Below are 13,764 nucleotides of genomic sequence, written 5' to 3'. Positions count from 1 at the left end.
TTCTTTTTACATATTCATATCTTCCTCCCCAGACAAACGTAAATATTAACCTTATTACTGACTTCCTCATACTAGCCGGCAAAGGATAAATGACAGCCAAGTACTGAAACACTGACAACACCTCTATCTTCAGTACCAAAACTTTCCCCCACAATGTCAATCTTCGCCCTTTCCACCTTGCTAGCCTCTTCTGCACCGAAACAATGCGCTCTTCCCAATTCAGAGTAGCTGAGCCTTCATTCTGAAATCTTATACCCAAAATTTTTAAAGGCCCCTCACACACCTGCAACCCCCCAATTCCATTCCGTCTTTGCCTAAACTTCCCAAAAAACTTAACAGCTGATTTTGAAATATTTAGACTAGCCCCAGATGCTAAGGAAAACTCCTCAAACAAATGCAATGCCCTCTCAAGACACTTGTCTGAATCCAACAGTAGTGTAGTATCATCTGCGTACTGCGATAGTTTCACTACCGCCCCCTTACCTCCTGGTACCCGCAGACCTTTTATTCTGCCATCTCGCCTTATCGCCTGAGCCAATGGCTCCATATAGAGAACAAAAAGTAAAGGAGAGAGAGGACACCCCTGTCTCACTCCCTCCCACACATCAAAGCTCTGTCCTAATGCCCCGTTCACCTGCACCAAACACCTAGCCCCAGTATACAGCGTTCTAATCCACCCTATATATCCCTCACCCCAACCCATCCTCTCCATTACCTTAAACAGAAACCATCTATTTACCCTATCAAAGGCTTTAGCCTGATCTAAGCTAACCACCATCAATGGTAACTCCCTATCCTCCACCCATGCTATAACATCCCTGATCAGCTGAAGATTCCACTTAATGCTGCGACCCTCAACTCCACATGTTTGATCAACATGCACCACATGGGGAAGGGCTTTCCTCAATCTGTCTGCCAACACCTTTGCTATAATCTTATAGTCCACTGTAAGCATTGTGAGCGGCCTATAATTTGTTATGTCCGACCTTTCGCCTTTTTTATATAGAAGAGTTATCACTCCAGTTGCCATTGAACCACTCATACTTTTATTTTCTAACACTTCCCGCACCACCTCCATCAAATGAGGACCTAAAATATTGAAAAACCTAACATAAAATTCAACTGGTAGGCCATCAATCCCTGGCACCTTACCTTTACTCATCCTTCTCAATGCTCCTTCCACCTCTTCCAATGTTATTGGAGAATTTAACTCAGCCCCAACCTCATCAGGGACTACGCTAGACAGGAAATTAACAAAAAAATCACTTTTCTCCTTTACTATCTCTCTTTTACTGAAAAATTGTTGAAAATACTGACCCACATATTCAGTTATCTCTTCGGTTTTCCCCAGAATCTCCCCTTCCTTATCCTTTAACTCAACAATTATTTGCTTCTCTTTTTGATCCCTTACTGACCTAAAAAACCCAGCATTACACGCCTCCCCATTCTCCCTTGTCTCATGTCTCCTTTTCAACAAAAACCGTTTAGCTTGATCTTCATACAAACCCTTTATCTGTCTCTTCAGCAAGTTAACCCTATCCCAGTCAAAAGTGCCCCCAACATTATACTCTTCAAATATCAACTCTAAATCTCTCTGCAACTTCCCTGCTTGCCTCCTAAAATTGCTCATTCTTCTCTTACAGTACTTAACAATCCACTCCTTTGAACGATTTTTAACCATTTCCCACCACCCCACCACATCATCATACATGACCTTTAACCCCTCTAACCCCTTGAAAAAACATACATACTCTTCACAGAACTGCCTTTCCCTCAAAATCTCTATATTCATTCTCCAGTACCCTTTACCAAACTTCACATTTTGCCCCTTAACTACAAACCAAACCAAATCATGATCAGAAAAAAACACAGGCTTCACTCCCCCTCCTTCCAAAACCAAACCTTTTGAAAAAAACACATAATCTAGCCTCTTTTCCACCCCCCTCGAGTTCCTCCACGTTGACATACAAACTTTTGGATTCACTCCCTGCCCCCCATCCACCAACCCATGCCCCTGCAAAACCCCTTCTAACACCATCAAACTACTATCCCCTTTGTCTCCTAACTGCAAATTAAAATCCCCTCCCATTATAATCTGTTTATTTGTTGCACAGACTGTTAACAACATTTCAAAAATATCTTTCCTCTCTTCCACTGTTTGTGGAGCATAAACTGAGAGTAATCTATATTCCCCCCCTCTCCACCTTACATCAGCCCCAATCACTCTCCCTTGTGAAACCGTAAAATAACTTCTGACTTCCAACTCTTTACCCCGAAACAAGATCCCCACTCCTGAGGAATAAACCCCTCCCACACTCCATACTGCTCCTCCCCTCCCCCATTCTTCTGTAAATTTCCTTGCATCTTGTGAACTTTTCAAATGAACCTCCTGCAAAAAAAGAATATCACATCTGCAATTTTCCAAAAAAGAAAAAACCGCTCTTCGCTTCACATTGTCTCTTAAACCTCTTACATTTATAGACCCCACAGTCAATTCGTCATTGCTCACCACTTATTCAGTCCTTAATGTCCCTTCCATCCCTCGATCCTCCAGTGGTCCCAGTGGTCCTGTGGTCCCAGTCTCAGTCCCCACCAGATCTGACCAGCATATGGGCGACACACTGAGACCAACCCCATCATCCTTCGGTTCTTCATTGTCACTACCACCCTTTCCCTGTGACAACTGAAATAAGGGTCTAGCATTGTCCATCTCGAGCCCCTCTTGACTGTCGGTAGATAGTGAATCCTCAGAACAACTCAAACTCTGCCTCGTCTCGGCTCTCACCCTCTTGCCTGGTCTCGCCTTTTCCTTCTCGGCTTTCCTGATCCGCTGACTTCCATCCCCTCTTGATCCATCCGGGTCACTTTGTCTCTCCACTTCCATCTCATCTTCCACATCCCCTGTGTACAACTCGGTGACCTTAAACTGTTCCCCATTTAACGCTTCTAAGAAAGCATCCATCACATCTTCCACTTTCTCTGCTTCTGCCTCGCTTCCTCCCTCCTTTACCACCTCAAACACCACCTTCTCTTTTATTTCTTGCTCCATTGTCTCCTGTTGGACCTCCTCCCCGTTCTTCTCCTCTGCCACTGTTTCCTCCACTCTCCTTCCTCCTCGATTCAGCTTGCGCCCTTCCTTACATTCCTTCATCAAATGTCCTAATGAGCCACAGCTGTGACATGACTTAGGAATACTGCACTCTTTTGCTGTGTGTCCCATCTTAGAACACCGCCAACATCTTTCTTCTCCACACCTGCCATCACTATGGCCATACCGTCTGCACCTTCTACAAAAAGGAGGCTGTCTTGAATAGAAAAGATATCCCTTGTCCGCTCCTATGTTGAAAAAAGCAGGAGGGTGCATGACCCCCTCAAACCCATCCTCATCCGATTTTAGGAGAACTTGGAACTGCCTTTTCCCAGTCCATAACCCCACATTGTCCTTTATGTATCTTGCAGGTGTGAGAACTTCAGCATATTTTCCCAAAAAAGCCACCAACGCTTCATCTGTGACGTATGGGTTAAACATATGAAGAGTGATGACCCTGAAGTTAGGTCTGTCCAGACTTATCACCTCGAATTTCCCCATCAAGCCCACCTTGTCACACTTCCCAAACTTTTCCAACACCTCTTTGTATAATTCCACCGTGTTCAAAGTTAGGTCAAAACACTTCTCTTGTCTGTTGGTCTGTAGACAGTACACCTCTTCCACTTTCAACTTCAGCTTGTCCAGAAGAACTACCCGTGCAAACACATCTCTTTCCATCATCTCCACCCCCGGCGTCTTCATTTGGAAACGTAGAGTATTTCTCAGTCCCGCCCTTGGAACTGAGTACCCAGCTACACCAGCCATCATAACTTCTCAAAAGATCAAAGAAATCACGACTTGATCTTAGCCAAAAGGCCGAGAAGCGATGACACAATGACGCAGCGGCAGGGGAGCCGGCAAAGGCGACGCCCATCTGGGAAGCGGTGAGGGGGGGAGGGTTGGCAAAGGCCGTACGTCGTAGAGACCTGAAACTTTGAGGGATGGTACTAGCCACTCGCTCTACAACATCACCAAGGCTGGCCCCCCGATGGGCCCGGCGGTGGCGCTACAGCCACCGAAAGTACGAAATGGCTCGTAGCTCCCAAACCGCACGCCGCAGAACCAAGTGTCTTATATCATCGGAATCCTTGGCTCGAGCCGAGCGAGACGCATGCCTCGGATTCGAAGGTTGCGCTGGCGAAATTTTCGGGTATTTGGGATTTTGTGAAAAACCTACTTTTGCACACTAGTCCTAGGTCTTTTGCCCGATCTGGCCCAAACCAGTGCAGAAAGATTCTCTGGAGTCTGACTGTCCGTCCAGATCGGAAAAAAAGTGGGAATTTCGATTCAGCTTGGCGGCGGCAGGCCGAAACCTACGGGCTGGGCGAGGCGGGGTCTGCTAGAACGGCTATAGCTCTTGGACGGAACGAGACAATTTCACCCAAGCCGGTACACCCATGCACGGGCTCAGTCTGGGGTCAGGCGAGAAAGGACGCGGTGAATGGCCACCTAGTGGCGCTTTAAAATGAAAAAGCAACAACATGAGAGCGGCTATAGGCGAACGTATGTCGCGTGCTTTTTCACAGCACGCGCACGAGACAGTCGTACCATACGACAGAAAACCTCCATCCGAACAACTTTGCCTTTGGGACCACTGCTGTCAATCAACTCGTCCGTTGAATATCAAAGTTTGTGGGAAAAACCACATTCGGCAAACCGGTCGCAGGTTTCGACAACCTCGATGAAAACAGACGCAGTTCAGTTCTCTGAACTCTCCGGGTCACTGGCTGACACAGCAGAAAGAGACAGAAACATAACAAAACTGGTGCAACTTCACCCTTTGGGGCAGTGGGCGGCGCCACAAGCGTCAAGAACCGCACGCTTTTTCCCTCCACGCTATCTGCTTTTAACCAGTGTGTACAGGGGAGAGCGCGAACGCAGTCCCCCACTACCATAAATTATGCAGTCGAGATTCCCACATTTGGGGAATTCGCAGGGGTCAGCACAACCGGAGTGCAATGGCCGAGCCTCGCCCTGGGTGAACCACCTTCCTGATCATGGTGTCTCCCCTGCCAGGTAAGTATGAGTTGCCTGGCCTCCAGGCAGAGGCGCCCTATCCCCCTTCGCCACCCTCAAACACGGTGACCTTCCCCTCCCCCAAGAAAAGGAAGGACGGGGCACCTTCCATTGCTTGACTGCTGCGTGCGTGCGTGCCTGACCTTGATTTGAATCAGGTGTCCCTAATCCATCCAACACAAACCCCCGATTCGACTCATCAGCTCGTTGGTAAAGACTCTCAAATAAGAGGGACATCAAAAAACGTGCTGTGACGGTGATGAGTCAGCCGGCCGGCAACCGACGCTTTTGTTCTTCTTTTTTCCCTATGCTCATATGACCGCAGCTTGCTGCTTTCTCTGTGGCACGGTCATCGTCAACGGTCACCTCATCGTCATTCTGTATGCGCTTCCTGCGTATTTCTGTATTCTCTGACAAAATTCCAGTGGTGTTGTTGGTTCTTCTATTAGTCACAACAATTCGCAGTCCCCAAAAAGGGGAAGCACACCGTTCCTGGAGGCACTGCAATACCAGGTCGATGCGTGGAGTGGACGGAGCAAGCCCCGGTTCCGGCTCCATGTGCCAAAAATCAATTTAATATGCAGTCCCCGGATAGGGGACGTATCAGATATTAAACTGATAAGAACAGATACTACACTTGATCTTAGCCAAAAGGCCGAGAAGCGATGACACAATGACGCAGCGGCAGGGGAGCCGGCAAAGGCGACGCCCATCTGGGAAGCGGTGAGGGGGGGGGAGGGTTGGCAAAGGCCGTACGTCGTAGAGACCTGAAACTTTGAGGGATGGTACTAGCCACTCGCTCTACAACATCACCAAGGCTGGCCCCCCGATGGGCCCGGCGGTGGCGCTACAGCCACCGAAAGTACGAAATGGCTCGTAGCTCCCAAACCGCACGCCGCAGAACCAAGTGTCTTATATCATCGGAATCCTTGGCTCGAGCCGAGCGAGACGCATGCCTCGGATTCGAAGGTTGCGCTGGCGAAATTTTCGGGTATTTGGGATTTTGTGAAAAACCTACTTTTGCACACTAGTCCTAGGTCTTTTGCCCGATCTGGCCCAAACCAGTGCAGAAAGATTCTCTGGAGTCTGACTGTCCGTCCAGATCGGAAAAAAAGTGGGAATTTCGATTCAGCTTGGCGGCGGCAGGCCGAAACCTACGGGCTGGGCGAGGCGGGGTCTGCTAGAACGGCTATAGCTCTTGGACGGAACGAGACAATTTCACCCAAGCCGGTACACCCATGCACGGGCTCAGTCTGGGGTCAGGCGAGAAAGGACGCGGTGAATGGCCACCTAGTGGCGCTTTAAAATGAAAAAGCAACAACATGAGAGCGGCTATAGGCGAACGTATGTCGCGTGCTTTTTCACAGCACGCGCACGAGACAGTCGTACCATACGACAGAAAACCTCCATCCGAACAACTTTGCCTTTGGGACCACTGCTGTCAATCAACTCGTCCGTTGAATATCAAAGTTTGTGGGAAAAACCACATTCGGCAAACCGGTCGCAGGTTTCGACAACCTCGATGAAAACAGACGCAGTTCAGTTCTCTGAACTCTCCGGGTCACTGGCTGACACAGCAGAAAGAGACAGAAACATAACAAAACTGGTGCAACTTCACCCTTTGGGGCAGTGGGCGGCACCACAAGCGTCAAGAACCGCACGCTTTTTCCCTCCACGCTATCTGCTTTTAACCAGTGTGTACAGGGGAGAGCGCGAACGCAGTCCCCCACTACCATAAATTATGCAGTCGAGATTCCCACATTTGGGGAATTCGCAGGGGTCAGCACAACCGGAGTGCAATGGCCGAGCCTCGCCCTGGGTGAACCACCTTCCTGATCATGGTGTCTCCCCTGCCAGGTAAGTATGAGTTGCCTGGCCTCCAGGCAGAGGCGCCCTATCCCCCTTCGCCATCCTCAAACACGGTGACCTTCCCCTCCCCCAAGAAAAGGAAGGACGGGGCACCTTCCATTGCTTGACTGCTGCGTGCGTGCGTGCCTGACCTTGATTTGAATCAGGTGTCCCTAATCCATCCAACACAAACCCCCGATTCGACTCATCAGCTCGTTGGTAAAGACTCTCAAATAAGAGGGACATCAAAAAACGTGCTGTGACGGTGATGAGTCAGCCGGCCGGCAACCGACGCTTTTGTTCTTCTTTTTTCCCTATGCTCATATGACCGCAGCTTGCTGCTTTCTCTGTGGCACGGTCATCGTCAACGGTCACCTCATCGTCATTCTGTATGCGCTTCCTGCGTATTTCTGTATTCTCTGACAAAATTCCAGTGGTGTTGTTGGTTCTTCTATTAGTCACAACAATTCGCAGTCCCCAAAAAGGGGAAGCACACCGTTCCTGGAGGCACTGCAATACCAGGTCGATGCGTGGAGTGGACGGAGCAAGCCCCGGGTCCGGCTCCATGTGCCACAAATCAATTTAATATGCAGCCCCCGGATAGGGGACGTATCAGATATTACACTGATAAGAACAGATACTACACTTGATCTTAGCCAAAAGGCCGAGAAGCGATGACACAATGACGCAGCGGCAGGGGAGCCGGCAAAGGCGACGCCCATCTGGGAAGCGGTGAGGGGGGGGAGGGTTGGCAAAGGCCGTACGTCGTAGAGACCTGAAACTTTGAGGGATGGCACTAGCCACTCGCTCTACAACATCACCAAGGCTGGCCCCCCGATGGGCCCGGCGGTGGCGCTACAGCCACCGAAAGTACGAAATGGCTCGTAGCTCCCAAACCGCACGCCGCAGAACCAAGTGTCTTATATCATCGGAATCCTTGGCTCGAGCCGAGCGAGACGCATGCCTCGGATTCGAAGGTTGCGCTGGCGAAATTTTCGGGTATTTGGGATTTTGTGAAAAACCTACTTTTGCACACTAGTCCTAGGTCTTTTGCCCGATCTGGCCCAAACCAGTGCAGAAAGATTCTCTGGAGTCTGACTGTCCGTCCAGATCGGAAAAAAAGTGGGAATTTCGATTCAGCTTGGCGGCGGCAGGCCGAAACCTACGGGCTGGGCGAGGCGGGGTCTGCTAGAACGGCTATAGCTCTTGGACGGAACGAGACAATTTCACCCAAGCCGGTACACCCATGCACGGGCTCAGTCTGGGGTCAGGCGAGAAAGGACGCGGTGAATGGCCACCTAGTGGCGCTTTAAAATGAAAAAGCAACAACATGAGAGCGGCTATAGGCGAACGTATGTCGCGTGCTTTTTCACAGCACGCGCACGAGACAGTCGTACCATACGACAGAAAACCTCCATCCGAACAACTTTGCCTTTGGGACCACTGCTGTCAATCAACTCGTCCGTTGAATATCAAAGTTTGTGGGAAAAACCACATTCGGCAAACCGGTCGCAGGTTTCGACAACCTCGATGAAAACAGACGCAGTTCAGTTCTCTGAACTCTCCGGGTCACTGGCTGACACAGCAGAAAGAGACAGAAACATAACAAAACTGGTGCAACTTCACCCTTTGGGGCAGTGGGCGGCGCCACAAGCATCAAGAACCGCACGCTTTTTCCCTCCACGCTATCTGCTTTTAACCAGTGTGTACAGGGGAGAGCGCGAACGCAGTCCCCCACTACCATAAATTATGCAGTCGAGATTCCCACATTTGGGGAATTCGCAGGGGTCAGCACAACCGGAGTGCAATGGCCGAGCCTCGCCCTGGGTGAACCACCTTCCTGATCATGGTGTCTCCCCTGCCAGGTAAGTATGAGTTGCCTGGCCTCCAGGCAGAGGCGCCCTATCCCCCTTCGCCACCCTCAAACACGGTGACCTTCCCCTCCCCCAAGAAAAGGAAGGACGGGGCACCTTCCATTGCTTGACTGCTGCGTGCGTGCGTGCCTGACCTTGATTTGAATCAGGTGTCCCTAATCCATCCAACACAAACCCCCGATTCGACTCATCAGCTCGTTGGTAAAGACTCTCAAATAAGAGGGACATCAAAAAACGTGCTGTGACGGTGATGAGTCAGCCGGCCGGCAACCGACGCTTTTGTTCTTCTTTTTTCCCTATGCTCATATGACCGCAGCTTGCTGCTTTCTCTGTGGCACGGTCATCGTCAACGGTCACCTCATCGTCATTCTGTATGCGCTTCCTGCGTATTTCTGTATTCTCTGACAAAATTCCAGTGGTGTTGTTGGTTCTTCTATTAGTCACAACAATTCGCAGTCCCCAAAAAGGGGAAGCACACCGTTCCTGGAGGCACTGCAATACCAGGTCGATGCGTGGAGTGGACGGAGCAAGCCCCGGTTCCGGCTCCATGTGCCAAAAATCAATTTAATATGCAGTCCCCGGATAGGGGACGTATCAGATATTAAACTGATAAGAACAGATTTTTTTTTTTTTTTTTTTTTTTTTTTTATTCACATACAACTCAAAATTACATACACATATTATCTCATCTCATTCTCTTTCCATTCGTCATCATATAACCCAAACAACCCTTTCCACCTCTCTTTAGCTGCATGTTTCCCCCATCTTTGTATATCCCACCTAATCCTTGCCCTTACTTCATACTCCACTCCCCGTATTACCCCTTCTTCTGACCTTTTCCCTTTCCCCCTACATATTCCCTGTCTTTCCTCCCAAAGTCCTTTTTTGACCAAACTTATTATTAACCACAGCATATAAGCCACTTTCCCTTCCCCCTTCTTACTTCTTATTCCACCGATTACATTCTCCCCCGACACCTTAAAATTTCCTGAGATCACCCCTAACACCCTCTTTCCCCTCCCCCACACCCTCTGTGCAAACCCACACTCCCAAAAAGTATGTTTTATTGTCTCTTCTTCCCAACACCCCTCCCTTGGGCACTTTCCATCTTTTGCTATACCGTGCCTATACATGATCTCTTTTACGGGCAAACGCCTCAAAAAACACAACCAATTAAGATCTTTTAAGTCATTATCAAGATTTTTGGGTTGAATATTCAACCACACCTCCCTTGAGACCCCCACCCGAACTACACTAGACACCCTCTCCCTTACCTTTCCATACAACATCCTCTGGTCCAAACACACTGTTATCTCCTTACTCTCAGGATATTTACTCATCCATTTAACTGCATGCCTATAATGCCACGGCTGCGTTTCCGACCTTGGACCCTCATTGGACCACCTCATCACGTGCCTTGCTTGATAAGAAAAAAATAACCTAAGAAAAAACCAAGACGGATGCTCAGCAGTCCCCGCTAACTGGGCCAAGATTGAAGACACAAAAAAACAATCAAGCTTTAAAGGAACATGAGGTACATCCCGCCCTCCTTCCTTAATCGAATTAAACATTTCAGTTCTTTTTACATATTCATATCTTCCTCCCCAGACAAACGTAAATATTAACCTTATTACTGACTTCCTCATACTAGCCGGCAAAGGATAAATGACAGCCAAGTACTGAAACACTGACAACACCTCTATCTTCAGTACCAAAACTTTCCCCCACAATGTCAATCTTCGCCCTTTCCACCTTGCTAGCCTCTTCTGCACCGAAACAATGCGCTCTTCCCAATTCAGAGTAGCTGAGCCTTCATTCTGAAATCTTATACCCAAAATTTTTAAAGGCCCCTCACACACCTGCAACCCCCCAATTCCATTCCGTCTTTGCCTAAACTTCCCAAAAAACTTAACAGCTGATTTTGAAATATTTAGACTAGCCCCAGATGCTAAGGAAAACTCCTCAAACAAATGCAATGCCCTCTCAAGACACTTGTCTGAATCCAACAGTAGTGTAGTATCATCTGCGTACTGCGATAGTTTCACTACCGCCCCCTTACCTCCTGGTACCCGCAGACCTTTTATTCTGCCATCTCGCCTTATCGCCTGAGCCAATGGCTCCATATAGAGAACAAAAAGTAAAGGAGAGAGAGGACACCCCTGTCTCACTCCCTCCCACACATCAAAGCTCTGTCCTAATGCCCCGTTCACCTGCACCAAACACCTAGCCCCAGTATACAGCGTTCTAATCCACCCTATATATCCCTCACCCCAACCCATCCTCTCCATTACCTTAAACAGAAACCATCTATTTACCCTATCAAAGGCTTTAGCCTGATCTAAGCTAACCACCATCAATGGTAACTCCCTATCCTCCACCCATGCTATAACATCCCTGATCAGCTGAAGATTCCACTTAATGCTGCGACCCTCAACTCCACATGTTTGATCAACATGCACCACATGGGGAAGGGCTTTCCTCAATCTGTCTGCCAACACCTTTGCTATAATCTTATAGTCCACTGTAAGCATTGTGAGCGGCCTATAATTTGTTATGTCCGACCTTTCGCCTTTTTTATATAGAAGAGTTATCACTCCAGTTGCCATTGAACCACTCATACTTTTATTTTCTAACACTTCCCGCACCACCTCCATCAAATGAGGACCTAAAATATTGAAAAACCTAACATAAAATTCAACTGGTAGGCCATCAATCCCTGGCACCTTACCTTTACTCATCCTTCTCAATGCTCCTTCCACCTCTTCCAATGTTATTGGAGAATTTAACTCAGCCCCAACCTCATCAGGGACTACGCTAGACAGGAAATTAACAAAAAAATCACTTTTCTCCTTTACTATCTCTCTTTTACTGAAAAATTGTTGAAAATACTGACCCACATATTCAGTTATCTCTTCGGTTTTCCCCAGAATCTCCCCTTCCTTATCCTTTAACTCAACAATTATTTGCTTCTCTTTTTGATCCCTTACTGACCTAAAAAACCCAGCATTACACGCCTCCCCATTCTCCCTTGTCTCATGTCTCCTTTTCAACAAAAACCGTTTAGCTTGATCTTCATACAAACCCTTTATCTGTCTCTTCAGCAAGTTAACCCTATCCCAGTCAAAAGTGCCCCCAACATTATACTCTTCAAATATCAACTCTAAATCTCTCTGCAACTTCCCTGCTTGCCTCCTAAAATTGCTCATTCTTCTCTTACAGTACTTAACAATCCACTCCTTTGAACGATTTTTAACCATTTCCCACCACCCCACCACATCATCATACATGACCTTTAACCCCTCTAACCCCTTGAAAAAACATACATACTCTTCACAGAACTGCCTTTCCCTCAAAATCTCTATATTCATTCTCCAGTACCCTTTACCAAACTTCACATTTTGCCCCTTAACTACAAACCAAACCAAATCATGATCAGAAAAAAACACAGGCTTCACTCCCCCTCCTTCCAAAACCAAACCTTTTGAAAAAAACACATAATCTAGCCTCTTTTCCACCCCCCTCGAGTTCCTCCACGTTGACATACAAACTTTTGGATTCACTCCCTGCCCCCCATCCACCAACCCATGCCCCTGCAAAACCCCTTCTAACACCATCAAACTACTATCCCCTTTGTCTCCTAACTGCAAATTAAAATCCCCTCCCATTATAATCTGTTTATTTGTTGCACAGACTGTTAACAACATTTCAAAAATATCTTTCCTCTCTTCCACTGTTTGTGGAGCATAAACTGAGAGTAATCTATATTCCCCCCCTCTCCACCTTACATCAGCCCCAATCACTCTCCCTTGTGAAACCGTAAAATAACTTCTGACTTCCAACTCTTTACCCCGAAACAAGATCCCCACTCCTGAGGAATAAACCCCTCCCACACTCCATACTGCTCCTCCCCTCCCCCATTCTTCTGTAAATTTCCTTGCATCTTGTGAACTTTTCAAATGAACCTCCTGCAAAAAAAGAATATCACATCTGCAATTTTCCAAAAAAGAAAAAACCGCTCTTCGCTTCACATTGTCTCTTAAACCTCTTACATTTATAGACCCCACAGTCAATTCGTCATTGCTCACCACTTATTCAGTCCTTAATGTCCCTTCCATCCCTCGATCCTCCAGTGGTCCCAGTGGTCCTGTGGTCCCAGTCTCAGTCCCCACCAGATCTGACCAGCATATGGGCGACACACTGAGACCAACCCCATCATCCTTCGGTTCTTCATTGTCACTACCACCCTTTCCCTGTGACAACTGAAATAAGGGTCTAGCATTGTCCATCTCGAGCCCCTCTTGACTGTCGGTAGATAGTGAATCCTCAGAACAACTCAAACTCTGCCTCGTCTCGGCTCTCACCCTCTTGCCTGGTCTCGCCTTTTCCTTCTCGGCTTTCCTGATCCGCTGACTTCCATCCCCTCTTGATCCATCCGGGTCACTTTGTCTCTCCACTTCCATCTCATCTTCCACATCCCCTGTGTACAACTCGGTGACCTTAAACTGTTCCCCATTTAACGCTTCTAAGAAAGCATCCATCACATCTTCCACTTTCTCTGCTTCTGCCTCGCTTCCTCCCTCCTTTACCACCTCAAACACCACCTTCTCTTTTATTTCTTGCTCCATTGTCTCCTGTTGGACCTCCTCCCCGTTCTTCTCCTCTGCCACTGTTTCCTCCACTCTCCTTCCTCCTCGATTCAGCTTGCGCCCTTCCTTACATTCCTTCATCAAATGTCCTAATGAGCCACAGCTGTGACATGACTTAGGAATACTGCACTCTTTTGCTGTGTGTCCCATCTTAGAACACCGCCAACATCTTTCTTCTCCACACCTGCCATCACTATGGCCATACCGTCTGCACCTTCTACAAAAAGGAGGCTGTCTTGAATAGAAAAGATATCCCTTGTCCGCTCCTATGTTGAAAAAAGCAGGAGGGTGC

The 13,764-nt window shown here is 48.0% G+C and overlaps 5 non-coding genes and 1 pseudogene across 5 annotated transcripts; all 6 read right to left on the bottom strand.

Annotated features, from left to right (window-relative positions):
* Positions 1–4,948: 4,948 nt before the first annotated feature.
* On the bottom strand, positions 4,949–5,112 carry LOC137067238 (U1 spliceosomal RNA). Its single transcript, XR_010903047.1, has one exon. It is a non-coding gene; the product is annotated as a U1 spliceosomal RNA (small nuclear RNA).
* A 468-nt stretch (positions 5,113–5,580) lies between these two features.
* Positions 5,581–5,771, bottom strand: LOC137066734 (U2 spliceosomal RNA). The gene has a single exon (XR_010902627.1). It is a non-coding gene; the product is annotated as a U2 spliceosomal RNA (small nuclear RNA).
* A 1,034-nt stretch (positions 5,772–6,805) lies between these two features.
* On the bottom strand, positions 6,806–6,969 carry LOC137067237 (U1 spliceosomal RNA). Its single transcript, XR_010903046.1, has one exon. It is a non-coding gene; the product is annotated as a U1 spliceosomal RNA (small nuclear RNA).
* A 468-nt stretch (positions 6,970–7,437) lies between these two features.
* Positions 7,438–7,628, bottom strand: LOC137066858 (U2 spliceosomal RNA). The gene has a single exon (XR_010902739.1). It is a non-coding gene; the product is annotated as a U2 spliceosomal RNA (small nuclear RNA).
* A 1,033-nt stretch (positions 7,629–8,661) lies between these two features.
* On the bottom strand, positions 8,662–8,825 carry LOC137067235 (U1 spliceosomal RNA). Its single transcript, XR_010903044.1, has one exon. It is a non-coding gene; the product is annotated as a U1 spliceosomal RNA (small nuclear RNA).
* Positions 8,826–9,293: 468 nt separating this feature from the next.
* LOC137066916 (U2 spliceosomal RNA) lies at positions 9,294–9,499 on the bottom strand (annotated as a pseudogene).
* Between the last annotated feature and the right edge of the window lie 4,265 nt (positions 9,500–13,764).

Source organism: Pseudorasbora parva, unplaced genomic scaffold, assembly GCF_024679245.1.
Source record: "Pseudorasbora parva isolate DD20220531a unplaced genomic scaffold, ASM2467924v1 scaffold_33, whole genome shotgun sequence".
Classification (NCBI taxonomy): Eukaryota; Metazoa; Chordata; class Actinopteri; order Cypriniformes; family Gobionidae; genus Pseudorasbora; species Pseudorasbora parva.
This window is presented reverse-complemented; position numbering and strand designations above follow the sequence as displayed.